This window comes from Camelus ferus, chromosome 8 (genome assembly GCF_009834535.1).
Source record: "Camelus ferus isolate YT-003-E chromosome 8, BCGSAC_Cfer_1.0, whole genome shotgun sequence".
Taxonomy (NCBI): Eukaryota; Metazoa; Chordata; class Mammalia; order Artiodactyla; family Camelidae; genus Camelus; species Camelus ferus.
In genome coordinates, this window is record NC_045703.1 from 11,187,918 (window position 1) to 11,214,649 (window position 26,732).

Genomic DNA, 26,732 nt, shown 5'->3' on the forward strand with positions numbered 1-26,732 from the left:
TCCTAGGTTATTTTTTTACATGATTTTAAAAGGGATTTTTTTTTTACTTTCTCTTTCGGATGAAAAAACACACCAGTGACTTTTAAACATGGGGAAAGCATTACACATCACTAGTAATGAAATAGATGCAAAATGGTATTGATCTCATTTTTCCCTGTGAAATAACAAATTATAAAATACTCAGTGGTATGAAGGGTATGGGGAGCTGGCTCCTGGTTGAAGGAAGATTATTGATACACCACTCCTGCTTCATTAATAACTCCTAATACAGTAATTCCAGTTATGAACAGTAATGATCTGTGTCTCACATAAAAATTTAAGCATGAAAATAGTCATTGTCACAGTATAATGAAATTTAAAAAAAACCACCAAAATTTTTTTAAAAGTTAAACAAATTATGGTGTGTTGAGGACTATGAAGACTGGAGTATATCATAACCACATGGAATGTCTCCTGTTACATAGAATGCTCATTCTGCCTTATTAAGGGAAATACTCTTATTGAAAAGTATGGGACATTAAAATGCTAAACACGACTCATTCAAGTATGTTTAAACAATAAGATGGATTGACAGAAAATGTAACAACTACTAGCAGTGAGTGCCTTTGGGTAGTGAAACGACTTTTCTGCAAAAATTTTTTAAGTAAAAATATTTTTTTAAAGTTTGCCTATACCCCTCAGGAATGGAGGTTTAATGTGGAATAAATTCATTTTTTTTATATTAACTAGACAACAGTAATTATTTGACAACCAGCCTTTCATTTTCACACAATTCAATCTTCATTCTCTGTGAGTCCTAGGTGCACATGTCCTCTAAAAGCACCCCAGTCCTGTTTTGGGGACTTTTCAGGTCTTCCCCACCCTAGTCCTTCTCAGTTACTTACCAATCCAGTGGTCTTTATCATAGAGCCCTCAATTAAATCCTACCAGTATTTACACAGAACAGTAATATATATGCATCAAGTCCAATTTGAAGAGCCAAATTGTGAGAAAACAAAACTTGCTATTTGTTTGTAGCTAAGCAGAGTTCAAATTAACACAGTCTAATATATTTTTCTTTCCATGTGACTATTCAATGTTATTTATATTATAAATTTTTAAAGAATGATTTTCAACTATTACTCCAATAAGAAGAATGATAATGATTCCTATAAACATTATAATAATAATAATAATTTCAATTTAAAATAGATTTATTTTGTCATAAAACATTGATAAGCTACTTTAAGCCATATCATTCTCCACCCATAGTGCAAAATTCAAAGTCAATACTTGCAATAAAATATTTTTTAGGGTAAAAGGAGAATTCAGTGGCTGCTGTGTTATGAACACTGTCAAATCTTTTCACTCAAAACCTTTCACCTAAACTGAAGCGTTCATCTATTTTAAGACAGAAGGAAGAAAAATAGGTTTCCAGAGTTTGACCCTCATATGTGCTTATGCAATCTCTACTTCTTTTTCTCCATAAATTAAATTCAGTCTACTGCCTCCTTCAGCCTCCACTGAATAACTGTTTCATGCAGGCATAGTGATCAGATAACCCCAAGTATCCAGGTTAGAAGCCTTTCCAGAGAATAAATTTGAAGATAGGATTTATCCCGTCTAATTTTATAATTTCAAAACTAAGCTTCCTAAAAAGCTCCAAAAATGTGGAATCAATTTAATTTGACAAATCTTTAGTGTCCAATGTATTTTTTAAACAATTTTTGAGGGGGTGATAATTAGGTTTATTTATTTTTTTGTTAATGGAGGCAGTGGGGATTGAATCCAGGACCTTGTCCATGCTAAGCATGCAGTCTACCACGGAGCTATACCTCCCCCCTCCAGTGTATTCTCACTTGGGCACAAACATATTATTAAACCATCATACCCTCCTTAGAGCTTTCCAGATATCTGCTCAGTAAATTAATAGAGTATTTCTAGCTTTAGTTTGTAACACTGTGTTTCCCTGTCCTCTCTCATTTGCATTTATGCAGCCTGTAATTGTAATGCAGTTTCTTTATTCTTAGATGCTATCAAATCATCAAATCATCATTGTATCTGCCATCATAGAAAAGTGAAAATATGTTAGGTATTCTGAGCACTGAACAGGCTTTCAGAAACTCGGTTAAGCCTATTTTTCAGGTCAGCCATGTCTTAGACTCTACTATCTGTATTTTCTATTTTAGTTAATAATCCCAATGCTAGAATTTGATTCTATAAATTGATTACTCATTGTTTCTTCTTCTCTTACTTATTTATTTATTTATTACTGAAGTATAGTCGGTTAGAATGTGTCCGTTTCTGGTGTACAGCATAATGTCGCAGTCATGCAAATATATACATATATTCATTTTTATACTCTTTTTCATTAAAGGTTATTACAAGATACGAATAGAGTTGCCTGATTATTCATTTTTTCGACTAACATTTTTATTACGTTATGTGTATACTAAATATGGCATGTATAGCACTGCATTGGGTAGACTAGATTGTTTCCTGGAGGTAGCAGTCTAGAAGGGGGAAAAAAAATGGAGCAAATAAGCTCAGGTATGGAGAATGTTATAAAGATGGTTATGGGGCTCATAACCAGTGACCCTAGCTAGACACAGGAGCTTCAGGTCAGAGGTGAAGTGGCCAGTATCCAAAGCAGAAAGAACAGCAGAGACAGTGAGACAGAAAAGATTAAGGTGAATGCTGAGCACTGGAAAGAAGTCCCAGATGGCTTGAGCGAGTCATAGCGAATGAGGCGGAAAGCTAACGAGGATGGAGATACACAGATTTATTTTTTTATTTTTAGTTTTCACTTATAATGGGAAACTAAGAAGAGTAAACTAGGAGTGGCATGGGCAGTGGTCTAAGTATCACAATTTCTGAAACTGTTCTTGACTCTTTGCATCAATATTAGTCGTTTTCATAGTTGTATTGACTTTGTATGATCTCTGTGTTTTGTCACTACGCTTTATGCATTCAAGTACTGGACCTCCCAGCAGAAGCCCAGGTTAGACTCCGTCAGTAGGGTAAGAATTAGAACTTTCAGGCGGCTTGATCGGCAGACCTGATCTGCACCAAAACCTGGACTTCCCCTCTTCCCAAAGTACTTTCATAAAAACTCCTTCAAGTTGAAGAGTTGACCATTCTTCCGAATGTTTCATTAAAAGGGCAACCCAGCATTCTCCCCATTCTTCCCTGATGTGTCTTTTTGATAAATATGCCGTCTGGTTAGACTGCCGAACAGCCTCCTTGTTGAACATCCTTGTCACCTGTTTATATCCATTTATACCCATTATCATTACCACCCTCTAGGATCTGGGACACTTCTCAGTGTTCTTACAGAATGTTCTTACAGAATCAGTATTTTTCTTCTACATTAGCGTCACCCAGGACACATATTTAAATATCCAAATGGAATAGCCCTTTTAAGTTTCACGAGGTAAAATTCAGTGTCTTCTCATATGTACTCCTTCAGCACATGCCCAAGACTTAGGACAAGAGGCAAAACTTACTGTCACTCAACACAACATTTTAATCTTTCGCCCTCTGAGTTTTCAAAAACCTCAGAACTGCACGTCATTAACTTCTTCGGTCTTCTTGGTAAGTTAAAATACAACTGAGTAATACTTTTGCCAAACGATAAATGCCAGTCAAAATAAAGGGGCAAGATGCTAATTTTTCAATGTGGATGCCTAGCTATGAATAGGTAGTAAGAAGCTGATAGAAGATAATTACTAGGTGTGCAGTGCTCAGGAAGGAAAAATGGAACAGAAAGGTTCAAAAATGAGACATTCAAAATCATTCTGTCTAGAGGAAGAGGGGAAGATGTCTTTGCCCCCTTCCGTCTATATTCTATATTCCTCTGATAAACGTCATCATTAATATTTTTTCCTTCTTAAGTCCTATGAGAAACTTCAGCACACCCTACAATTTACTATTTTCTATTTCTATTATCACTATCATTTTCTTTTCCTATGATCTATTTTCTCGTACAAAATATTTCTGTGAACTTTGTTTCATTTTCAAGTTTGTATTTATAAATCTATTTATGATAGTACCTTCTTCCATGAAGAAGTTGAGAAAGTCCTCTCTCTAATTACTGAATAGCACCCTTGCATTTTAAAACCAAAATTCTCCCAAGGATGGTGAGGCGTGGTGCTCAGAGTAAGGTCCCAGACCCACAGCAGCATCCTCAGATGAGACAATAGCAAAGATACAAATTTCGTCCAGCCCCAGTTCGACTGCATCAGAAATGCTGGGGTGGGGTCCAGCAACTTGTGCTTTCACAGCTCTCCAGGTGGTTTTGATGCTCTCCAAAGTTTGAAAACCATGAATCGTTTTCCTTAACCCTCACCGCACATTAAAGACATCTGGGAGCTGTTAAGTACCCTTGGGGAGGACTCACCGCAGACCAGCGCATCCCAATACGGCACAGCCCCGTGTCTCACCAACACTGACACGCAGTGAGAGTGGAGTTTCGTGTCTCCTGGACCCGCACACAGGTCTCCTGCACTTCAGTTCGACTCCTGTCCGCCCGCAGTGGAACGCTCTGCACAGTCATCCTGGACTCCTTGTGCCCCAACTCCTCAACCTCTTCTCAGCCCCCTTGTCACTGACCCCCACCCCAGCACCACACCACAATCTGAGCAGTGGTCCTACAATAGGAGACCGTGGCCTCTGATCATCTTCATTTCTTTCTGAATTTAAAACTGTTACAGTTTTTATAACTAGAAACAACTCTCCTTCAAAAATAGGTCAATACTGAAATCCTTTTAAACAGTTAAATTGGTTTTAAAGCTAGTAATTTGTGCTCTTAAATTACCAATTATGTAATAAGCAATTATTTCACTGTTATAAGGGGTAATACTAAAGTTAATTGATTTATAAAATATAATTACAAGTAGATAAGCTCTAATGCATGTTTCTTTTTACTCTATTAACCAATAAAGTCTTAGAAAACAACCTAAAAGTACTGAAAACATATGTGTGTATACATATATGTGTGTATATATACATATGTGTATACATGTCCATATATGATGATATATATTTAAGTTGTTAATGAATATTATCTAATTTATTCAAGTCTATTACTTTTTATAAACTGTGATCAATTTTTATATATATTGATAATGTGATTCACATGTCTAAAAATAGGTAACATCAATATATCCTATTTCATTTTCATCCTTGAACTTAAATAGAATTTTAAGTTGTAAAAATAACTAAAATTATATCATTCCTGTTTTATTATAAATGAAAATAATTTGATTTAGGCATATGTCAGTGTATGCTATAAGCTATGCTTATGACTAAAACCTGAGTAATCTAAAGTGTGTATAAAAAGTATGAGTTTGATCATTAGTGACACATCATATTATTAGAAATTGTAAAACATTTATTTGAAGTATGCCATTTTTTAAAACACTGATGTTCTGAACTTGAAGGTTTTTAACAAAAGTATCAGCATTGTAAATCACATTCTAATGTTATAGTTTGAAATTGTAGGTTTTTTTGTGTGACTGGTCTGTACTCAACTTGACATCTTGAAATGCAGTTTAAGTTATGCACTGAAGCATAACTATATTATAGTTTGTATTGTTGCATTGAAGCATAATGTATATTCCTTATAAAAAATTCAAATAGAAATAATTTAAATCAAACTCTAGTGGAGTTCTTTCTTTTTGGAAAAAATATACATGTAATTGACCTATAGTAAATCAGTCTCATGAAGATTAAGATATCTATAGGGAAAAAAAAAAAAAAACGCTTTCAAGAGAAAAGGAAGAATTAGATACATGATTATTGACCAAATATTCATTTATATATTTGTCTATCATCACTATTATTCTTAAGTCTCTTTCATCTTCAGCAGACTTGGAAGAAAGGACTTATACATCTTTTGGTTTTTTGGTGGGTTTTTTTTTTTTTTAAATTTCATCGTTTATTGACCTGTAGTTGATTTACAATATCAGTTTCAGGTGTACAGCAAAATGATTCAGTTATACATATACATACATATGTATATATACAAAAATAAATATATATGCACACACACATACACACACACATATATTTTCAGATTCTTTTCCACTATAGCTTATTACCAGAAATTGAGTATCCTTGCCTGTGCTATCCAGCATGCTCTTGTTTATCCATTTTATAGTTAGCAGTGTGCATCTGTTAATACCAAACTTCTAATCTATCCCTCCCCTCCCTCTACCCTTTGGTAACCATACTTTGTTTTCTATGTCTGTGAGTATACTTCTGGTTTGTAAATAAAATTTGTATCTTTTTTTAGATTCCATGCATAAGTGATATCACGCAATATTTGTCTTTCTCTGTCTGATTTCCTTAACTTAATATGATAATCTCTAGGTCCATCAATGGCAAATGGCATTATTTCATTCTTTTTTAAGGATGAGTAATATTTCACTGTATATATATGCATATGTGTGTGTATACATACGTACACATATGTATACACACACACACACACACACACACACACACACACATATACCACATATATACCACAACTTCTTTATCCAGTCATCTGTTGATGGACATCTAGGTTGCTTCCATGCCTTGGCTATTATAAACATCTTTTCTATCCCTTTCTTATACTTTATTACGCTTGCTCCATTTAACTTACTTGTTGCTTGGCTGTAATCCAGAAAAATCATTAATCCCTTCTTGCTTTCTCCCTAAAGAAGTTTTCCTTGCCCTTCTGAATAATTAAGATTTTTCTTCTTCCTTTCTGAACATGACCTGAAGGCCCGTCACTGACATCAAAGCCACAGCAGTGGTGACAGCACCATCTCAATCTTCAGATTAACATCTACAGCAGAAGCTAACTCGGCCGTATGACTAACTGAACACAAAAACACTCATGTGTCAGCGAAAGCTACGCATAATTAAAAAGCTTCACATAAACCATTAGTTTTAGCATCTTCACTATGACTTCTCTTTGTAAACCAGTTGTTGAAAATTACGGCATCTACCCTTGAGTTTTATCGCCCCCTTTCCTGCTCACTTGCTAGAAGGGTGAGAATGACCAAAAGCAGGAAGCAAACTGGGGAGCATGAGAGAGAATCTACAGCCCACAGCCCTTCAACATCTTAGAGGCAATGGAGTGTGGCTTCTGTCCATGTGGATTTATGGGTTCAAGCTTTCTAGTTCTTTTTTCGGGCTCCACAGTGCCTGAGTCATCATCTGTAAGGGATGTTTGCAGAATGTGTGTCATAACTCTATCTTCAAATGCAAATTTCTAGAGGAAAGAGGCATCACAGTGTTTAGATTGCATACAGCACTGCAGAAATATATACAGAAACGAAATGTTACTCCCCTCACGAGATTAATTTCATTAATTTCTCTCTGGTGATGGTTCATGAACCTCTTACGATGGACAGATCGAGAAGTTTAAGAGAATGGGAATGACTGGTACAAAATTGTACAATTAATTGTTTATGGCTAAAAACCTACTAAAATTTTAAATACAAACTTACTGTATATCTAATTGAATATAAGAATTTAGATATTTACCTGATTCCATTTTGAAAAGACTTTTAAGTGCCAGGCGCTTATAAAGACGAGTAAGACACTCGCCCTAGTTTCCAATATTTCACTGTTTAATCATAGAAGCAGACAAGGACAAATGGAACAGGATACAGTCTTATTTCCAAATACCAATTGCACAGCAATGCCAATTGCCTTCTTTTTCAAGCATCCTCTTGCTAGTCAGTTGTAAACTTTTCTAAGGCAAAGGTGCTTTCTTATTCATCTTTGCATTACCAGAGCTGAGGAGATGGTTTTTTTCTCTTTTTTTTTTTACCACTTTATAAATTGGCACAATAGATTTTTGGCTTCTAGATGCAGGTTCCTGACTATAAGAATATAGAGAAAAATATAAGAATATAGAGAAAAAATGTGTATTTGTAAATGGAGAATCAATAAGGCAAGCAGAAAAGCCATTATCTGACCATGCTCCCCTCAGCACAGCGCTGAAGTTAACCGTTCTGAAAAGTGTCACCGTAATAGCAACAGTAATTGCAACAACTCCCACGGAACAATAATTGAAACTGGCCCTGATTCTGTAAATAGCACGAGAAAGAGATTCTCGGGTTTCGTCCATGAGTCCAACCTGGCTCGGGCCCTAGCTGCCTGCCCCAGAGCACAAGAACCCCATAAACTCAGGCCACGGATGTACAGGAGCCAGAGACCTCCCTCCAGGCTCTGGTCCCTGCTGGTCCCTTGGAATAGTCCTGCCCCAGCCTTTTCTCCGCAGTGTCCATCATGCTCTCTGGCACGAGACACAGTGCTCCGAATTTGGGGTTCCTTGAATCAGAAATCAGATGCCATACATTTCCTGAAGATAATCAAGGTCACTCATACACCAAGTCTTAACAATACATAACAGAAGCTTTCTGAAAGTTAGATGTTGATTTTTATGGTGAATCGAGCATTTAGCAAGGGCTTTACTTTGCAAAGGGACCTCCTATTTTCCTGATTACTCATCCAAGGAGGCTCTAAGTCCTGCCTCTACACTGAGCATCAGCTACAGCACCAGAGCCTTCACGGCATTCCTGCCATCCAGGGGCGTGGCCCAGGGCAGAGCAACCAGGCAGAGGCACAGGGACTCCCATGGCTAGACTAATATCACCTGCTAACGCTGCTTTGGGTTTTTGTTGCTGTTGTTTTTTGGGTGTTTTGTTTGTTTGTTTATTTGTTTTTTCTTTTTTAATTGAAGTCAGTGTACAATGTTGTGTTAATTTCTGGTGTTCAGCATAGTGATTCAGTTATATATATATTATTTTTCAGATTATTTTTCATTATAGGCTATTACAAGATATTGAATATAGTTCCCTGTGCTCTACAGTAGAACTTTGCTGTTTATCTGTTTTATGCATAGAAGTGTGTATCTGCAAAGCAACATGGGTGGACCTGGAGATTGTCACTCTAAGTGAAGTAAGCCAGAAAGAGAAAGAAAAACAGCATATGATATCACTTATATGTGGAATCTAAAAATATGACACAAGTGAACTTATTTACTCAATGTAAACAGACTCACAGACATAGAAAACAAACTTATGGTTTCCAGAGGGGAAAGGGGGGGAGGGAGGGATAAAGTGGAGTCTGGGATTTGATTTTGAATTTGAATCTGATTACAGTGCAAATATTTCTCAATTTACTTACCAGTGTAATGTTTGAATTATTCTATCCTTACTCATCTAAATCCCTTGCCTACGTCACAGTGGCTTAGCTTAGTTTGTCACTCACTAGTGGAAAAGGAAAAGTTTCATGGCTGCCTCTTAATGGGAAGAAAGAAACAGTTCATTGCAGAATTCTGGCTTGAGTAAGAAACTCTGAGGGTTATCTTGTCTCACTAGGAGCTACACTCTTACATTGTATTTTGCCCATTTATTAGGTGACGCAGAACAGTGTTATTGGTTAGGTTTAGGGACTTGGGAGTCAAGCTATCTTGTCGGGCCCTGCTCTGTCCCCTCTTGCTGGCTATGTGACTTTGTGCCTCAATTTCCTCATCTGCAAAACACAGCTAACATCATCCCTATAATGTAAGGAGGCTATTGAGAACAAATGATGTGGATTATATATACAATTTAGAGGTGTGCCTGGCACCTGTATGTGAACATACGGAAAGCATTTACATGTATGCAAGTCTGTGTTTTTGCAAAATAAAACCTTTTGTAAAGCAAAGTAGACTGTGGTCTGGAAATTCAGTGTCTGTGGAAAAGCTTCCTTCATGGTTTCCAGAAAGCTTTATTTTCTTGATTCCATATTGCTAGACTAGGAGATGAAGGTTTTGTGGTATTCACAGACAGCCAAGAACTAGATTTGCATACATAAATCTAGACACAGAAAGATGTACTGCAACATTGTCAAATATCATCTGGACGTGGAGTGGTAAGAATTGCTTGGGGAGCTACTGAACAGCAGCAAATATGTTATCAAGCTGCAAAGGAAATCAAAACGTACTTTAAAATGTCCCTTTAGTGTACTCTGTCAATATTTTATTTTTCAAAGAACACAGCCCATCTTCTAGAAATTTCATTAATGTGTTAAACCATCAAAATGTCAACTTGAGTGAAACTTACAAGCAAAAAGCCATTCTCACCGAAGAGTCAGAGAAATTGAATCAAGAAAAATTCAATAAAAATGCCCAGATAAAATCAAACAAAAGAAATTTATATTAAGCTTCTGACAAATAAATGCCTGATTATTTCATTTTCGGAAACTATTAAAAGTTCAACAGTCCTCTTGGTGAAGGAGTTCAGCTGGACCCTGGAGAACCGGTTTTTGTCATCTGACAACCAGTTTATCACCGAGACAGACTTGCTGTCAACTGGTTGGATGTAGTACACTTAAGGGAAGTCACACAAACAATTCCTAGCATCAATTTTCTAGTTTTTCATGTGACATTTGGATTTCCAAGGAACGTGTACAGAACAGAAAGCCCCAGTGTTCCCTATGTAGGACAAATCTTATGACCCTTTATAAGTAAGCCAAGAAAGTCTCAATGAAATAAAATATAGAACTGTAGTCACTCCCTATAATGACAAACATGTCTTAGTCTAAAGTGACTTTTGGAAAAGAAACGGGAGCTAAATTATGGCATACCACCACAGATTTCTGTGGATAGCTCTTTTGCTTTTTCTCCAAATTTTGTGCAAGAATATTGAAAGTAATTTGGAAAGGCTGTTTAAAAACAAGAAAGAACATCCTACTAATCACATCTTGGTGCAATTCTTCTGATGACCTTTAATGTTCTGATAAATTTTAATAATTACATCAAACTACACATTTCTTTAACCTAAAGGATTCTTAATTTCTAGTCCTAAGTCAGTTTTCCAGAAGTTCACAATTATGCCATTATGGGCAATAAATAATAAGCCTGGACAATAGTTCTGGGTTTATATTTTGTTTTTTGTTGTGGTGGTGGTGGTGGTGGTGGTTGTATACATATAGCTTAAGTGCACTTGCTTTGACAGTTTCAATGTAGTAAATTAATACTTTGAACATCTGAATCCACAGAGCTATTAACTCTAAATCCTTCTGTTGTGGAATTGTAACCAAGCAGGACCTTACAGGGCCTTCCTGGAACAAACCTCCCACCCCATGTCCTCCACCTGCCTCTTGTCTGGAGAAAAACTTCAGTCTCCTAGCCTTCTTCAAGTTCTACAGAGTACATTTAATCAGAGAAGTGAGAAAATGCAGAAAGAGAGGAAACCTGTCAAGCAAGACAAAATAATAATAGTTTAGCCATTAAGCAAACTCAAGGACCTTTTGTTCCTTCTCAAGGGCTACAGAGAATATTCTGAGTCATATCTGTTGAGCTGTTTTTCAGACATTGAAACTCCCACCAAGTGGAAGATGCTAACTGTGTGCTGCCCACAAGCACGTAGACCCCAGACCAGTTGGAACCAGAAGGTTGATGAGGTTGACTCCCGCTTCCCTCACCACCCACCAATCAGAAGAATATCCACAAGCTGATCACACACTCCACAACCCCTGCTCCCTCATCCTGTCCTTAAAATTCTTTCCCTGAAAGCCATTGGGGAGTTTGGATCTTTGAAGCACTAGCTACCTGGACTCCTTGCTTGGCTCCTGCAGTAAACGCTGCGCGTTCCTTCACCACAACCTGGTGTCAGTAGACTGGCTTTGCTGTGCAGCCAGGTGGACCCAAGCTGGGCTCAGTAACAGAATCACTGAATGCCCAAGCTGAAAGGGACCTGGACATCAGGGCTCACAAGTCCTATGTCTACAGACGACGTGACGTGTGTATGAAGAGAGGACATAAGGTAACCTAGGGAAAGCACTTCTGACTGAAGACGTTAAAATTCCAACAGTTACGTGGGCTTGACAAGCAAGGCTTAGAGACCCCCAGTTTCAAACCCTGAGCTAATCCAACAAGGAAACTTGGCCCAGAGAGTGTGAAGTGTCTAAAGGCACAAAGGACCACAGCTGGGGTCAGAATCTAGGTGAACCGACTTCCACCCCAATGCTCTGCCTGCTTTATCACTTTCTCCCTCTGAAAGCAATGGATTTGGCTCCAATTGCATTTCCATCCATATAAAATACAGAAGGTCTAATAAGAAGACATAGAGATCCAGAATCTCACAAAACAGGAAACCACAGTCAGTCCTCAAAAACTCCACAGCTCTAGGAATTGTCTCCTAAAGATTTTGTATCTTCCATCTTCCATCTATGGAAATTACTGAACCCCCAAGTAAAAGATTTTCCATGTCGTGCCCGCACGGTTCATCTAAATGCAACTCAGCAGCCTCAGTTCCTGTGAGTCCAGACAGAGCGTCAAGACAGATGGCAGCAAACCATGCAGAACATTTCTGCAATGACACAGCTCATTTGTTTTCCTCTGCATAGAAATGACCTCTATCTTTCCGTTCACGGAGGAATGGATAATGTACCGGACGAGGAATCAAGAGGCCAATCCCAGATTTGGTTTTACAACTGACTGTGTGCATATATGGGGCAAGACACTTAACCTTTTTGATTCTGACTTCCCTCTCTCTAAATTGAGTAGGTAGATAAGATAATCTATACAGTTCTTTTCTGTGTCCCTCTTCTATTTATGTGGGTGTACTTTCCTTTGGAAAAAAAAAAAATCATTCAGATGATAACAACAAAAAAAATCATGGAAGAAAACTTTCCAGCATATAATGTTCAGTTAATAATCTTCACCAAACTCATCTAATCTAAACAGCACCCCCTCCAACACTCCATCTAACTCAGCAATCTTGCTTTTATCCACAGATGCTATGGAAAAATTTATAGTCAGTATTAATAGCTTCCCAGTTCTCAAATCCATAAGCTTCTTTCATAGGCTTTAGCTTTCTTAGACTTTCTGCAAAATTTGCTGCTGTTGTTCATCCTCCAAACTCCCTCTATTCCCATCTTGGTGACGATGACAACACTCTCCTGGAATCTGTATCTGAAATTAAGACTCTTAGCTCCTTTTCATCAACCTGCTCCTTAAACTTCTGTCAAAGATGCCTACTTTTCATCTTGTGCTGGTACAGACTCATCCCTCTCAGAATCAGAACCACCATCTGCAGTTACTAATGATTCTTAAATCCTAACCTCTCACTCTGTCCTCTCTTCCAAGAGATCAGTCTTCTCAACAGTTCCCTAAATGCTGCACAGGCAACTAAAACACTTTCATCTCAAAACAGTTCTTTGATTTGCATCCTTCACGCTGCCCAGGCTAAAACTGTGACATCCATCATTCTCAGACTGTTGTGTGTTCTTACTTCCGACATCTAACTGGCCATCAATTCCTTCCAATTCGTGCTGAAGCTGTTGTTGAAAAACATTCCCTTCCGGGTGCTATCTGCTGACTTAGTTCACACCTTTGGCACGTGGACTGCTATGATAGCCTCCTAGATGAGTTCTGTCATTCTAGTTTTCCTTCCGTCTAATCCATCAACTAACTACTGAATTATCTTTCTAAAACAGAAATCTAATTATGCCATTCTCATTGTCTTAAAATTTCGGAATCTAAATTTCATAGGAGATAACCCCTAAAATTCACAGTATATCCAATGACATCCTTCCCATTCCAGATCAAACCCCCATTTTGTCTCCCACTGCTCCTCCAAAGGGTGGAGGGGCACAGGTGTACTCTTTAAAATTTGTGTTTCATGTTTCTATTACAATGACCTTGAATGTCACTTCCCTTCTGCCCAGAATTCCAAACCCTTCCTAATCTATGAAGCTTTCTTAAGCTCCCCAAGGCATTGACAGGACAATTTTCTGACTCCCAGTAGCACAGCCACAAGGTCTGACAGATATAAATATACTCATGGAAACTATAGGTCCCGTCATTAAACACTAAGACAGCATTAGAAGTTGTGGGATGTAAGGTGGCGGTACACACACCTTCATTACAGCATTTGTAACTATATATCCATCAAGTGCACAGATGGGGTCTTGCTTTGGTTTATAATCCTAATGATGAACAAACTGCTTCTGCATTTTCTCAATTAATTAAACAGTTTTGGGGTATGTTTTTCCCAATGACGAAAGTTAAAAAAAACCAAGGATAATGGGAAAGACTCTTCGCATGAACTCATAAAGGAACATGAGTTTTTATAGACAATTCACTGTTTTTCAATCTGTGCTTGTTTGTTTTATGTGTGAGCCCAGATCTGCCAAGATCATAAATCTAGAAAGCAAAGCGACACACAAAGTCAGTAATCAGTTCTCTCACTTTGGCATGTAACAGGTCAAGTTAAAATTTTATGATTATTTATGTATTTATTTTGCTTACTTCTAATACAGAGTTTTGTGGGAGTTGTGTGTGTGTGTGTGTGTGTGTGTGTGTGCATGCACGTGTGCATGCACACGTGTATTTCAAGATGTTGTTGGTATCCAGGAAGCAGAAAAGCTTGTTTTCACCCTGAGCAAGAGTTATTAAATTAGATACTTCTTCCTTGGACAATAAACTATTGAGATTTAGAGAACTGACCGACAGTTGACCTATATTTTGGCCATTCCCAAAAGTCACTAGAAGTCCACTGAACCTCTAATTTGATTTCATAGTTCCCATTGCGCAGTTAAAATCTGTTTCTAGTCAGGGATTTGGAATCTCTGCAATACAAGCTAAAAAGAAAAATCAATGTATGAAGACTGAACTTCTTAATGTGATAACAGGACATCTATCTGGTTCTTGAAGGTATCTGTCCAGAAGTCAACATGCCCTAGACTGGTATATAATAAGCAAAATATAAAATAATCAACCAGATAAAAACAGCATTTCCACTGAGGCTATTTCCTTAACATTTCACATATACTTCTGTTAGAGTCACTATCAGGTCATGCAGAAATTTTTTACACTTGTTTTAACATTCAGGTCGAGGTTTCTCAACCTTGGCACTACTGGGCTGGATATCCCTTTGATGTGGAGAGCTGTCCTGTGTATTGTACAGTGTTTAGCACGTCCCTAAATGGCATTAGATGACAGTGGATGTCAGCATCTCCCAAGTGTGACACCCAGACATGTCTCCAAATGTTCCCAAATGTCCCCCAGGGGGCAGAATAATCTCCAAGTGAGAATCATTGCTTTAGATGAAAAGCAACTTGCCTAAAACTTCTTTACGCTGTTATCACATAGCATCTCACCCGGCACAGAGTAGGTATTCAATACATTTCCTTAAAAAATTAGAAAGTGCTAATAATATTTCAAACTATAGGTTATACTCTGTCTCAGCAACCCTACAATTACACGTGTCGCAGCCCCAGGGTCTATCCAGTCCATAAGAACTGATGGAAGATGGAATTCTCCCCACTCCTGGGAAAATTTATAAAACCAACAGCATTTGACTTCTTTACGTGTAAGTAAGTTGCTCAATTTTTTAATGTGAGGAAGAACACAATTTATAATCATTCCTCTTCAGGGATTTCAGACTCCCAGAGCAAGCAGGAAATAATACTGTCTTCTGAGAGTTACACTGTCAAACCATCACTTAGCAGATAAGGGAGAAGTCATAGAAAGTCAGCTTTAAGAGGTCAAATGTCCCTAAGATGGGCAGACAGGGGCTAAAACATCACCGAATGTATTAACATCAGAAGATGAAAGATACCAGTTAAGAGAGAACTGGGGGAAATAGACAACAAAGAAAGGCATGGAGGCAAATGTGGAGTCCAGCCACCCCGGGGATTGACTCCAGGTAGCTTGTTATCTTTTTTCAAGTCACATCTTCATATTATCTTTCTACAAGCAAACTCCGTGGGAGGCCAAATTATCAGAAGTTTGCTTGTTGAGCATAAAATCAGAACAAAAGAAGTCGGTTATACAATAGAACGTTTAACATCTGCAAGCACTGCACTGTTATTTGAGTACAGCCATGTCCACGGGCAATAATTCACCCAATGAATGGAATCGCACAAAGCCCGCAAAGGGCCGGCTGCACTCCAGAGAGCACTGTGTCCTCGGGGGCCTTTCGCTCCACATAATTTCCTCCATGGAACTTCTAAGGTGTTTTTTTCCTTGCCTTTTTTCATTTGGTTGCTTACTGTCTTGGTCTCATTTCTAAATGAACATCACTGTATGCAATAATTAAATATAGACAAGATAGGGTCCCTCCCTGAAATCATCACTTAGGAAAGAAAGAGTTGATTTTGATTTGAGACTTCACACAGTGTCGCATCTTACGGGGCAGTTTTTAATCACTTTATCTTCCAAAATAAAGTGCTATTTGGGAACACACATCAGCCTGAAATGACCTCAAGCAATGATGGTTCGATATAACACAAGAAACCTGGTAGAAGCACCTGAAAAAGGAGGAAAAGAAATTGAGCACAAATTCATTCATTATGCAAGGCAGTATAACCTCATCTTTTAGCAGCAATCACCTTCTGTGGCACCTAGGAACATAAAACTCAGGATCAATGTTTGAAATCCTAACACTATGGAAATGAGTATCTGTGGCTTGGAGTAAAACCATACACGGATTCAAAAACGAACTGTATTTCAAATAATTTGGTAGGAAGCGATGATATTGTCCATCTGCATTATATAACTCAAAAAAACAACCGTGGTGACGATGTTGACACAGCTCTGTACAAAATGCATATGAAAATGAAGAAAGTTGTTTTGTAAAATGTGAGGGAAAAATTTTTAGTAAAATTTTATTGCAGAGTTGCATGAACACATTAAGTCTTATCATTAAAGAAATGCTTAATTGTCATTTCTGAAGTTTATTCAAGTTGTCCTCCTCTCCCCCATTTAAAGATCTTCACATTGGAAAAGGAGAAGTCAACTAATAGTAGGGGATGCCACCTCCTTGGGCTCATAGATCAGTTTAAAGTACAGCTTTTCAATAAAATAGATTAAAAAAAACAAATTTCTCCTGTATAGCCCAGGGAACTATATTCGGTATCTTGTAGTAACCTACAATGAAGAAGAATATTTAAAGGAACATACATATATATATGTATGATGGAAACATTATGCTGTACATCAGAAATTGACACAACATTGTAAACTAACTATACCTCAAATTAAATTAAAAAAAAATAAAATGAAATGAAATGAAAAAGAAAAGAACCAGATAATAAATATCTGACTTTGAGGACCATTGCTCCCTATTGACACTACTCAGCATGCCTTTATAGTGCAAAGGCAGACTTAAACAATGTGCAATCAAATGGGCATGGCTGCGTCCCCATAAGATGTTATTTACAAAACAGGCGTGGGCTAGATTTTGCCTACAGACCATAATTTGCCAACCCCTGGTCGCGCTGATAGAGAAGCACTTACATAATTGGTAAAGAACTCTACGTAGATACCAGACACACTGTGATAAATGCTATCCCATGTTCAATGTCTTACAGAAACACAGAGTTGAGAGATAGATTCTGACTGAGTGAACTGAAGATTTCCCAGAGGAGCTGAGATCCAAAACGGGTCTTGAAAGATGAACATGACTTCAGGGAAGTAGACTTGAAGCCACAGGAAACTCAGCAAGAAGCATCAACGTGAAGAAAGACAAAAGGCTTAAAAGCCGGGGACTCGTTCAGTGAGTTGGTGGTAGATACAGTAACTGGAGCTGACAGATTCACCCAGAAGAACATATTATTAGTGAGAAGCCATCATGCTTTCTAAAAATATACTAGGATGGTCTTTCCTAACAGCAGGATTTCTCCAAGTGGTCCATGGCTCAGCTGCATCATCTCTGGTGTCTGTTAAAGTTTAGAGTCTTGCACCCCCATCCCCAGAAATTCCAATTCAGTAGATTTGGGGTGGTGCCTGGAAATCTCCATTCTGGGCAAGCACTGCTGTGATTCTGAGGCACATGAACATGTGAGAACCACTGACATATTGGTTAGTTAAAACGTGCCTAAGTACATTTCCTTAATCACTTAAAACAGATCGAAGAGTTTTAGCATTTAAAATGGACTGAACATTTAATACAGGCTGAATAGTATTAGAAGTATTATTGAGTCAGTTTTCAGTCATCATCTTCTCTTGAAGTAGTTAGTTTACTATCCACTGTTGAAAGTGGTTTTGAGAAGTTCCTCCCCATTGACTGTAACTCCTTTCAGCTCATTGCATGGGCCTGTGTTCACCTTATCATTCTACTGAAGAATCTGAATATTTGACTTACTCCCTTTTTCTGGCCTCAGTTTTCTGGAATAAAATATATAACTTCTTAAAGTCATTTTCACTCTCATCCTTTGCTTCACATTTTCTTTTTTTCCTTTTTTTTTGAGACTTTATTTTATTTTTTAGAGGATTTTTTTCAGGCTGTATTTTTAATGTTTTTAATTTAATTTAATTTTGTAGCTTTTTGTTTGTTTTGAGGTGGTAATTAGGTTTATTAATTAATTAATTAATTTAAATGGAAGTACTGGGGATTGAACCCAGGACCTCATGCATGCTAAGTACGTGCTCTACCACTAAGCTATACCCTCCCTCCAAAATTTTCTTAATCAAATCTTCTGTCCAATAGAGTTTCTCCATGTTACCTTCAAGAGACACATTAATGAATTTTACTTAACATAGCAGAAAGACATTATGGTTTTGTTAATTCACAAAAATCAAAAGAAAAAGAGGTTAATTTTCATATCCTCATTAAATTGGCTAGTAATGTGAAGACCTCTCTAATCAATAAAATTCCATCAGATTCTTTAAAAAAAAAAAGAGAGAGAGAGAGAGAGAGAGTACTTCTAGCTCTCTCTGGGTGCAGGAGATCTTGGACCCAAGTGACTTCCAAGCAGAATCACTTTTCCCTAAAAGCACGACCTTGCACTTATCTACACTACAACTCATTTTCATCTTACCCAGTCAGGAAGACTTTCTATAAGGTAACTTTTATTTTCATCATTTTGAATATCTAAGACATTTGCAGAGCAGAATTTGCTATGATGTGGCATCCAAAATGTATGGTTTCTAATGCCAAGGCTTTTACGTGAATTGGAGAGATTAGCATCTGTAGCTGGAGCTCTAAACTTGGAATTACTATAAAATGCTGTGAATTATGTATAGATCCATTGCTGCAAGGGCCTTCTTAAGTGCTGTGCGTACTTAGCATTTAAAACTGTTGATATTGCAGAAGCAAAAATTTCCCTTAAAGATTGTCCCTTATTGAAAGGTTGTTCAGGCAAATTGAAGCAATTTATTTCTAAATATGTTATACAGTGGCACTTTGGGAAAAAGAAGGTCCTTTCAAACAAAACAGCCTTGGACAGAACTTGAAATCTGCTGAACATCCCATGTAGAAAGATAAGCACCAAAGTGAGACACGAAGAAAGTCGGCTCTATCACCAGCTCTCTTTGTAGAAATAAAGAACATGAGAAAATTAGTCCTACAAGAAAGAAAAATATTTGAATCTTAACTTTATGGGCTCAGAGAAAATAAATCACTTCCAAAAGTCAGAGCTTATCTCTTGGGAACAGGAAGGTAAATTAATTTGCTTAGATGCAGTCTCTTCACAAACCTTCCTAAATACTTCAGCAGACTTTCAAGCAAGAATTACAAGCAGTGACAAGCTTGAAAAAATTTAACAACTGGTTCTCCTGGCTTGGCAGAAGGTGGGACATGAGGAAGGAAGAAGCTCTGATTTGCAGGGTCTGCCAATTTCTGTGGTATAAAGACTCCTAGTAGGTGATCTCAAGCCACCCATGTGAGGTCACTGAATCAGGAAAAAATACCAGCTCAGGGAGCTGCTATGAGATGGTTTCACTCTGCCTCTAGAAAAGAAACCGAAACTGAGCTGTGATGTAAATTTTAACTAATACCAATAAATATGTAAAATAAGGTCCATATTATAAGACCATTAAGTAAAACGTTGGTCCACTTTAGATTTTTAGTATCTTTAGAATTCTTTGCAATGAATTAAGTAGGATAATAATATTTCAAATCTACCAAACTAGATTGTACTTACACATATAGTCCCTTTGAATATATATATATATATTCATTATTTATATACATATATATGAATATATATGTATATTCATACAAAATCAAGCAAGTGAAAATTTATCCTACAGGGTAATGGAAGATCAACTCCAGATGTTCCCAAGGCGTTTTAATGGAAGAATGGTGGTATGGTCACTGGAAAAAGCACAGATTGAAAAAATCAGAAAAACCTGGATCTGAATGCCCCAATTACCAGTTATGACTTGCATAGCCCCAAACAACTCATTTGACCCAGTGGTACCTCAGTTTCTTTATTTAATCTAGATTATACCAACCCTGATGGGATTGTGTAAGTACAATGCTGGGCACTTAGTTGGAGCCCTTAGAGGGTTTTTTTTTTTTTAATTGAAGTGTAGTTGATTTACAATGCTAGCTTCAGGTGTACAGCAAACTCTGTCAACATCCCCCAACAAACATACACATCAACACACACATTCCTGCTAAAGAGACGTGAATCTTGCAAGTTGACTACCATGACTCATGCCTCTTCTCACTTTTGAATGCCTCGTTATGTAAAGTAGCTTCCTTTTTTTTATTATGTTATTTTGAGCTTCAGTTATTTTCTGTCAACTGCAGCCAATAGTGGATACCAATAGGTATAAGACGGCTGATTTATAGAATCCTGTTGAGACTGATCATGATATATATAAGAAGCCTAAAATAAAGTACACTAGCTGCCCACACGTTTACCAGAAGAGTTTATTCCTGGGGCGGGGGGGGGGGTGTATAGCTCAGAGGTAGAGTGTGTGCTGAGAATGCACAAGGTCCTGGGTTCAATCCCCAGTTCCTCCACTGAATAAATAAATAAATAAGTAAATACATAAACCTCATTACCTCCGTCTCCCCCCAAAAAAGTCACCTAGGTTATCAACAGACTACACTGATGAATGCTCACAAAAGTTTTGAAAATAATATATGTTCAACGATTTATTTTTTGAAATTCAAAAGACTAACTCACAAATTAGAGTCTTAAGTACAGGTTAAAAACCACCACCCAGGCCCACAAATATTTTACAGAAAGTCCTGAGCAACTGTTTCCAGTACACAGATAAGAACACAGGTGCAAAATGTTTAGAGGAACCAAAGAATCCTCTTTGAAGACATCAGTTAGCAAGTATGTACTGCTCTTCTAATGAAGAGACATGACTCCATAATGCTCCTTCCATATGTTTTTTACATTTTAAATGTACAATATATACGATACATAAATAATAAAGATTTGGTTTTAATTTATTAAACAGTTATAGATACATTATCCTGGGATAAGAGATATTCACTCCAACTTTCTAGGTGGAAAAATAAAATTTTAACTTGAACATAAAGGAGATGTGTAAATATCTGAAATGAGGGCAGCTGCCCTTTGTCACCCCTGGTGTGTTCAAACTAAAGAAGAGACACCTGATGGGAGTCCATACCACAGGGGCAAAAGGAAGGCGATCTGTTAACTAGGGGGGTGACAATGTGAGTCTATGCCTCACGTGCACAAGGTCCTGGGTTTAATCCCCAGTACCTTCATTAATAAAAACACACAAATAAATAAACTTCCACCCCTCCCCCCCAAAAAAAAGCTTAAAAAATTAAAATTTTGTTAAAAAGGAGGCTGACAATGGAAGAACTACAACAGGCAATGAAAGGAGAGGTCAAGTTGGCAAAGCACATGTTAAGCTAGCGTTAAGAAATTTCCATTTGATTCAGAAAGCAATGGACGCTCACAGACAGAGACCCAAAGACACACAGAGAGAGACAGGAAGGCAGAAATAGAGCAGTGACAAGGGATAAAATGCCCCCAGCAGGCAATCTGGGAATAATTCTGTTATCATATAAAATATACCTAAGAATTAAAAAATGTGAACTCCAGGACATCAGTGGAAGAGGAACTGGAATCTTCCTGGAATGAGGTGCAAGGAGCGTTGGCAGTGGAAGCAGGAAGACAAACAGTGGAGGCTCTGGTCTCATGATTCAGAACAACATTCTCTGAATGACTTGCTCACAAAAACTGAAAACTGTGGAAAGGTGCCTAATCTGTTTACCTCGGGGCCTTTTTGTTTCCATCAAGGCGGCGTTTTGTTATTGTTGTTCACACCATATGTTATCCCTAATTAGTCTGTAAACCTGAGTTTGATTTGAAAGGAAAGGCTGAGAAGTATGAAATAGCTGCTGATTCAAAATATAACCTTCAGCTATTTTGGTACAAGGCGGCTGTAATAATCCACAAACAGAAACAAACAAGCAAAAACGATTTTCTGCCCGCGTTTGAACGTCAGAGGTATGTATATAAGCCCATATTCTAAACTAACCAAAACCTCTAAAGTTTGAAAATGAATTTATAAACCAAAAATTATTTCATCCTCCAGCAAAACCATCTGTATTCAAGAAGGTTTATTCTACAGACATCAGAACTTTGAACTCTGAAAATTAAAGCTGCCAAGGAAGAAAGGGGAGCTCTTAGCTATCATAGAGTGACTATTCCAAATAATGGTGATAAAAGTTGAGCGTGGTCATTATCCAAGTATAAATGGGAAAAGTAAAATTCATTCAACTGGTCTAAACATCCAAAGTCATAATTTATTGAACTTCTCTTTCATGTTTTACTCTGTTTTTCTGTGTCTCTCTTTAGTGTCTCCTTTTCCCCTAATCCTTCCTCCAGTATTTCTACTCTGTCTCTATCTGTCCTCATTTTCACAAGACTCCTTTTGATACCCTCTCATTTTTTACCCCTACATTCTTCTCCTGATTTCTGAGAAGTGCAGGGTACTATTATAAGAATATAGATTCCTAGTGATTTTGACCAGGTAAAAAATAAAATATGCCAAAAGCAAAAACTCACATTTGCATTCTAGTGTTAGAAGCAAGGATATTAAAATACAAAAAAAAAAAAAAAAAAAAAGAGTTTGAAATTGTAGCAGTTGAAATGGCTGTGGTATAGATCAAGATCAAAATTGCTAATATAGCCATGCCCTTGAAACAGAGCAGGACCCTGTGAGGCCTTCCTGGTGATGAATCTTTGAGTTGTTATTCAGAAGGTAAGACCCCCACTCAGATGGAGGAGGATGACTACATGCTGACTACAGCAAGTGGACCTCAGGCTGGCTGAAACCAGAAGGCTGATGATGGAGATTCCTGAAACATCACCATGTTACCTGACCAACAATCAATTGTACTAGAGTCCAGGAGCTGCAACCTGTATCCTAAATCTTGCCTTTAAAAACTTTTGCCTGAAAGCCATTGAGGAGTTCAGGTCTTTTGAGCATGAGCTGCCTGTTCTCCTTGCTGGGCATCCTGCAATAAACACTGTACTTTCCTTCACCACAACCTAGTGTCAGTAGATAGGCTTTGCTGCGTTGCAGACAAGACCCTGGTTCAATTCAATAACACCCTCTGCCTTCTCAGTCTTAATCACCATAAATCACTGCCTCTTTATTTATACAAGAGGGCTTTTATCTCTGCTACTAATGTTCCACAAATAAATTAAGCCTCTGTTCAACTTCTGTTTCATAAAAATTTTTATGCACTTTGGAAGTCAATAAATTTACTAGGAATATTTTGTCCTCAGTCATTATTTATGGGACTTTAATTCATACTTTTTAAGAACACTTACCCCAGAGTTATCCTTTGTTTCCATAGCATAATAGTATAAGCCAAGAACAGACAGAATCTTTAAGATATAATCACATTAAAACTATGCCCTTCCCAACGGGATAAAGGAGGTGGGAAGGGATACATTGGGAGTTCAAGATTTGCAGATTCTAACCGCTATATATAAAATAAATAAACAACAAGTTTCTAGTGTATAGCACAGGGAACTATACTCAATATCTTGTAGTAATCTACAATGAAAAAGAATATGAAAACAAATATACATATGACTGAAACATTATGCTGTACACCAGAAATTGACACGTTGTAAACTGACTATCCATCAGTTTAAAAAACTATGCCTTTCCAAACTAACAGAACACTGTAAATCAACTCTACTTCAATAAAAAATTAAATATTAACCAAACCAAACAAATAAACAAAAAAATATGCCTTCTCAACAAATCATGTTCCCCTAAAAGCCACTCCTTCCAACCCTATCTCATTTGCGTAAGGAATTTTCGTAGTGTTTAGTTCACAAAAAATGTTCATGCTAATTGGGTTTAAGGTACTAAGGGGCATGACCACGTTCCTCTATATCATGTGATGAGTCCCTGTGTAGATGTAAGTTGGGCAGTGATTGGAGCCATGGCTGTGAATTAGTCAAAGTGGCTACAGAAAATGAAAGAAGTGGGCCAGCAAGCACTCTGGACAGGATGGCTAACAGCTGACCTGGCAACCAAATCAGCCTCTTTTTCCTGAGGGTAAAATCTCATTGGCTTTGTTGGGCTGACTGAGCCCTCAGATAAAAACCAGAGGTCGGCAGAGGAACACCCATGCAGAAAGTCAAGGGCATTTGGGGGGCATCCTAGAAAGCACCCTGAAGCTCCTGCTTCAGTTTGAATTAAGCCTTCAGAGGGTTTGCATTTCCATAATTCTCATTATTTGCCAATTTTGTAAATTCTGTTTGCTTTCCTATGAACAAGCCATAAAAACTCATACAAAATAGAAATCATTGTGTTTATTGGTTTTAATAAATGTCTTGTGAAAGAGGAATTAGAAATTAAAATTTATCCATCTCCTGGAGGGGAAAGGAGTCCAAGACAAAGAAAATGCTAGAATAGGTGTAAATACAAGCCGTTCACACCCTTGGCAGGAGGAAAGAAAGAAGGTCTTGGGTTGTGGATCTGGGATCCGGAGAGATAAAGATAGCACCTGTGGTCCTTACGCCATGAGGATGAAGAGATCTGGCCCGGGTAGAAAACAAAGGATGTACAGACACAGATGGACACTCACTGGGTTAAACTCACAGCAGTTTGAGGGGAGAGGGAGGAGTGTGGGAATTAGAATAGTTCACTTTCCCATCAAAGTCTTTCATTCATTTCAAGACATGTAAGGGAAGGAGGAAAGAAAGGGGGCCTCAGAAAGAAAACTACTGCAGGGGGCAGGCCCTCAGGGAGATTTCAGACTATCAGTGCACACGTCTTGGAGTTCAATTTCCGTGAAGACCAGCTAGCTAAGCCCACGGTAGGAAAATGATGGGAAACCCTGGGCACAGAGTCACCCCCTAGTCTAAGGCTCTGAAACTTGGCAGAAGGCGGAGCTACCCTTTGATCATTAGTGGCTTCTGCAAAGAAAGGTCTAGAGGATGCTCAACAGAGATGCACCCTCAAGGGTCAGGGAGGTGCACTGTCCCAGCCATCCCCTCGCATCCCTTGTGGCAGCAAGAGAGAAGGTTCTGCCTTCAACGAGAAACACGATGACAATGGTGTAGCTGGAGGAACTGGACGCTGGTTCTCCTTTAAACACTCAGCAAAAGCACATCAGCCAGCAGGAGAGGAGCCAGGTAAACCCAAGTATCGGAGGGCACGAGTCACCAGGAACGCCAAACTCAATACAAAAGTCAGCAACAAGGGCCAGGGCAGAAGACCGAGAACCTTCAAAGCTGCTTTACAACAAAATCAAAATCAAAGTTGCTTTACGATGGCATGGGACGGGGGCAACGGGGGAGGGGGCACTGGAAGGCGGAGGGCAAGGAAATGGACACCCACAGCAGCAGCTGGAGTGGATTTAGAAACATACAGAGAGAATCAAGGGAAGAAAGTGGCTTGCATGGCACGAGGTTGCCCTGATTCTTCTGATGAGAGTGTAGCTTAAAGGTTATTCTCAAAACACTTCTGAGAAAACACTACCTACATCTTTGATTTGACTCTCTTTCCAGCATCCATCCTGCCAGCCCCTGTAAACACCGGATGATGGAGATGTTGACAGCAGGAGACCCAGAACCAGACCACCTACACGCACATCTGCTGTAGGACATCACGTGAGTGACTCCACCACCCATGGGTCTGGGCTTTTTGCTTGTAAAATATAGATAATAATGATATCCCTTTTATATGTTTATTGTGTGGATTAAAGGGGGTCATCTTTCATAGTACTAAGCATAGAGTCCATCACCCAGTAAATGTTCAATAAGTGTTAATAAGTTATTATTTCTAGTAGCATTTTTATTAATATTAAGGTAAGATTTAAGATAAAAGGAAGAAAGAAGCAGTAAGAAAGGACATGGTCAAGGATTAAAGGGTCAGGAAGACCATAGCTGTTTTCAGCTTCTCAGAAACCAAAGAGCATAGCAATCTTCACCGAAAGAAAAACCCATCTACCTGAAGCAGTTCACGACGAATCGTAATTTAGGTCGATTCTATAAACAGAAACTTCCTTTTGCCTACGTCATTTGACACACATAACGTATCTCAGTTGAATATTTTAATATAGAAGCTATGTCCTTGATGAAAACATTATTCCCCTCCAAAAAAAAAAAATAAATCACACAATTTGGAGAAAACAGATGCTTTCTCTTCTTGGCATAAGCCAGCCACACACCCTACCAAGTCCACAGGCTCTGCACCTTGCACAGAAATGCTGAGGCATATTTTAAACACTGAATCTTGAGAGATCTCATAAAAAGCCCCCTGATTCTACCAACAGTTTCATTAGTGGAAAGACACACACTCTGTATTCGTCATCCTATTGTTACATAAAATCATTTTCTTAAAGCAGATGCATCTTTGCATGGGGTGAAAGCATCATGTCATATGTCACTTTTGCAAAATTAGATGAATAGAAAATAGTGTGAGAGAGCTCAATACACATTTTACCTCCTGTAAAAGGCATTAGTAGACGATTAGTATGCAGTACTCCGTCTCAACTGGAAAAGAA

The 26,732-nt window shown here is 38.0% G+C and overlaps 1 protein-coding gene, 1 long non-coding RNA gene and 1 other non-coding gene across 7 annotated transcripts in view; 2 read left to right on the forward strand and 1 right to left on the reverse strand.

The window, feature by feature from the left end:
* ADGRB3 (adhesion G protein-coupled receptor B3) overlaps positions 1-26,732 on the reverse strand; it is a 685,483-nt gene that overhangs the window by 585,410 nt on the left and 73,341 nt on the right. The window lies entirely within an intron of this gene.
* LOC116665265 lies at positions 2,298-24,999 on the forward strand. Its single transcript, XR_004321797.1, has 3 exons — positions 2,298-2,619; positions 9,785-9,793; positions 24,989-24,999. It is a non-coding gene; the product is annotated as an uncharacterized LOC116665265 (long non-coding RNA).
* On the forward strand, positions 20,658-20,729 carry TRNAS-AGA. Its single transcript has one exon. It is a non-coding gene; the product is annotated as a tRNA-Ser (tRNA).